We start from the raw sequence: 4,097 nt of genomic DNA, 5'->3' as shown, positions 1-4,097 counted from the left end.
ATGTTGACAATACAGTCAGCAACGATGTGCTTACAAAGAAATCAATAAGGAAAATCAAATTAAAAACCCCAACAAACAATGATTCTACATAGTTCTATTTATAAAGGATAAGTGAGTGAAGTTTAGCATCTATCATTAAATAAATATGCAGTAGCCCAGGCATATGTATTTTAGTCTTCCTATATATACACACAGGGTTAAATCCAACCAGAGAATCACAGAATATCTTAGGTTGGAAGGGAGCTCACAGACCATCTGCTCCAACCTCCCCACCATGGGCAGGGACACCTCTCAGCTAGACTCAGCTGCTCAAGGCCTCATCCAACCTGACCTTCAACACCCCCAGGCAGGAGGCAGCCACAGCCTCCCTGGGCAGCCTGTTCCAGACTCTCTCCACCCTCACGCTGAAGAACTTCTTCCTTAGTCTAACCCTGCTCTGCCTCAGCTTCAAAGCATTCCCCCTTGGCCTGTCTCTAGACACCCTGATGTAAAGTTCCTCTGCAGCCTTCCTGTAGGATTCCTTCAGCTACTGGAAAGCAGCTCTAAGGTCCCTCTGGAGTCTGTTCTTCTCCAGGCTGAACGTCCTCAGCCCCCTCAGCCTATCTTCATAGCAGAGGTGTTCCAGACCTTGGATTATCTCTATAGCCCTCCTCTGGACTTGCTCCAAGAGGATATTTTACTCCATCAAAAGAAATCCAGCCCAAAAAAGCCAGAAGGTCTTCTTAAGGGTAGAAATGCAGTTAAGGACAGTGTTTCCTTCACACCTTCAGATATTAAAGCTTACATTAAGCCTTCGACCCTATGAATAACAAACCTATGTTAATGCTAATTGTTTGTCATGCAGTTAACCTGCTTGGAAAAGTCATACAGTAGGATAGTAAAAATGTGGAATTTTTCACCTCTACAGGGGCAAGTGATGCAGCCACTTTTAATGCCTGTGACACTCCAATTTGAAAGTTTGTAGGATAACAACCATTCTAGACCAGGGTTTTGGAAAAGGTGGCACAGACCTATCAGTGAGGAACAGGTGCAAAGCAGATTTGCAGAGCACAGCTGAATGGCTCCAAGGCAAAGAATAGTCTGAAGTGCCTGGGGTCCTGCAGCTTGGTAGTTAAATACATATATGCATCCCTATTGGAAATGGAGAAAGTACTTGTTGTTTACTCCCATCTTCCTCTGATCCAACTCTGATGGCAGTCAGCAGATTCCAGAAAGGTACTGCAACAGAGGTGTGTGTTAGAAGAGATTTGGAGGGCAAGATGGCAGTGGACTTGCAGACCAGTTTGGATAAGTCCTGTGTGCCTAAAAGGCAGAATGTGCAGGCGTTTCAGTAAGAGGCAAAAGAAATCAGAGAATCACTCAGGTTGGAAAAGACCCCTGGGATCACCAAATCCAACCATTGACCCTATTCTTCAAAGTTCACCCCTAAATCATATCCCCAAGCACCACATCTAAAGGACTTTTGAACACATCCTGGGATGGTGACTTAACCACCTCCCTGGGCAGCCTGTTCCAAAGGTTGACCATTCTTGCTGTGAACATTTTTTTTCTAGTGTCCAATCTAAACCTCTCCTGGTGCAGTGTGAGGCTGTTCCCTCTTGTTCTATCACTAATTACCTGTGATAAGAGACCAGCAACAACCTCTCCACAACCTCCTTTCAGGTAGTTGTAGACAGCCATGAGGTCTCCCCTCAGCCTCCTCTGTTTCAAACTAATCATCCCCAGCTCTTTCAGTCTCTCCTCATCAGTTTTATTCTCCAGGTCCTTCCCCTGCTTCATTGCAGGGGAATTGCACTTGCTCCAGTATCTCCACATTCCTCTTGTATTGAGGTGCCCAAAACTGAACACAACACTTGAAGTGTGGCTTGTGACAAGTACAAGGGGACAATCACTTCCCTGCTCCTGGTGGACACAGCATTTCTAATCCAAACCAGCATCATTAGTGGAGCAGAGGGAATGGGAGGTGATACCATAATCACCTCCTCAGTACACTGTGGGATAATTCTGATGGTGCCTGGCCCTGGCCTGATTGTTTGTCAAAGCGCAGCCATTAACTCTCCTGACCAAACAGCTCCTCCCAGCTGGCTGCCAAGAACTGGGAATAACAAAATGGTCACTGGACACCTGATTTGCATCCAGAGCACTGCCCTGCTCACAGCACTGCACTAGTCAGATGCTGCTGTCATATCACAGCTACTCTCATTCCCTACTACGTGAGATACAGACACAGATCTGAGTTTCCCAAGCTTTGTGCATGTCTGTCTGTTCACATCACAAACCTGATTATAGATATTAAGGCAGGAGGGAGGGGTTGGACATGTGGCTCTGTCCTTCCATTAGTGGCTCTTGGGAATAAGTCTTTATTTGCCACTTCTGGTGTCTCTGATAATTTTAAAACTTAGCATTTTTTAGTACTCAAGGGAGTGTCATTGAAGCCCCCAAAATACTGTTTGTTGCAGCTTGCTTCGGCAGCACATATACTAAAATTGGAACGATACAGAGAAGATTAGCATGGCCCCTGCACAAGGATGACACGCAAATTCTATTTTAATGGGCTGCCCAGGGAGGTGGTGGAGGCACCGTCCCTGGGGGTCTTCAAGAAAAGACTGGATGAGGCACTTAGTGCCATGGTCTAGTTGATTGGTTAGGGCTGGGTGCTAGGTTGGACTGGATGATCTTGGAGGTCTCTTCCAACCTGGTTGATTCTATGATTCTATGATTCTTGTTCTTGGTGGAGAAAGGAGAGCATTAAAAGACAGGCTGGAAGAATTGGGTGAGTTCAGACTGGAGACTAAAGGGCTCTGGGGAGACCTTAGAGCAGTCTTCCAGTACCTGAAGGGAGACTACAAGAAAGCTGGGTAGGGACTTTTGACAAGGGCTTGTAGTGATGGGACAAGGGACAATGCTTTGAGCTTGAGGAGAGGAGATTTAGACTGGAGATTAAGAAGAAATTCTTTAGAGTGAGGGTGGTGAGACACTGGAACAGGTTGCCCAGGAAGGCTGTGGATGCCCACTCCCTGGAGGTGTTCAAAGCCAAGTTGGATGGGACCTTGAGCAAGCTAGGCTAGTGAATGGTGTCCCTGCCCATGGCAGGGAGGTTGGAACTGGATGATCCTCAATGTCCCTTCTAACCCAAAATATTCAATGATTCTATGACATTTGGATTCCCTGCAGTTCATCCTGAAGTCTGGAGGATAAAGTAAAAGAAGCAATCAATACTGTGTCCAGAGGAAAAAAAATCAGATCTAGAATTCTAGCACCCTGGAGCAACTTTGCCTTGATTTTATATTTCATTACCTAGGAAACTCTGTGGTTTTTTTGTGTGTTTCCTTAAATGCTTCACAAATAAGAAGCACTTTTAAATGCACTTGGTTAAAATTAAGCCCACGTCATTTCTTTTCTTTTACACTCTTGCAGATTTCATTATGACACATCTCAAGATTAAATTTATTCCAATAATCATTACAATGATGAAAAAATTCCTTGCTTCAATAATTGATTTATGCTTCATTTAAATGTACAGAGTAGCTTCACTATAATTTCTTATTAGCTCTAATGACAAATTTTAAAATAGCAGGGCTCTGAAATAAAGATGAAAATTTGCCATACAAGTTATTACATTTAAATGGACTTAACATTTAATATTTAAAAAATCATTTGATGTAAATAGCCATCATGAATCACTGCAAATACGCTTAGATGTAATTAAACTTTTTCTTTACTCATATCTAGTTGCTTCACAATGAATTATTTTCTTTCCTCTTTATATTTTTTAGGGCCTCTCAAAAAAACCACCCAAACCCCCCCAAAAATCAAAAAGCCACATTTTCTCCTCTGACACATCAGCATTGCTTTTGTTGTGTGGGTCAAGGAATTAGATGCCATGTCAGATACATTTGCTTTTATCATTGTTGTGGCTTAATCCCAGCCACTAAGTAAGCCCAATGCAGCCATTTGCTCTCTCAGTCCCTTGCTGGAATGGTGTCTGCCTTTAGCCCGTGCTGGGGATAACCCACAGCAGTGGCTCTGTCCCCATATGACTCCTCCTCAGCAGAGTAGAGGAATCAGGAGAAGGGGAAGATGACCCACAGGCTGAA

General features: G+C 44.0%; 1 pseudogene; it reads left to right on the top strand.

Moving 5' to 3' along the window:
* The first annotated feature begins 2,460 nt into the window (after positions 1–2,460).
* Positions 2,461–2,549, top strand: LOC135181109 (U6 spliceosomal RNA; annotated as a pseudogene).
* Positions 2,550–4,097: the final 1,548 nt, after the last annotated feature.

This window comes from Pogoniulus pusillus, chromosome 1, assembly GCF_015220805.1.
Source record: "Pogoniulus pusillus isolate bPogPus1 chromosome 1, bPogPus1.pri, whole genome shotgun sequence".
Taxonomy (NCBI): domain Eukaryota; kingdom Metazoa; phylum Chordata; class Aves; order Piciformes; family Lybiidae; genus Pogoniulus; species Pogoniulus pusillus.
This window is presented reverse-complemented; position numbering and strand designations above follow the sequence as displayed.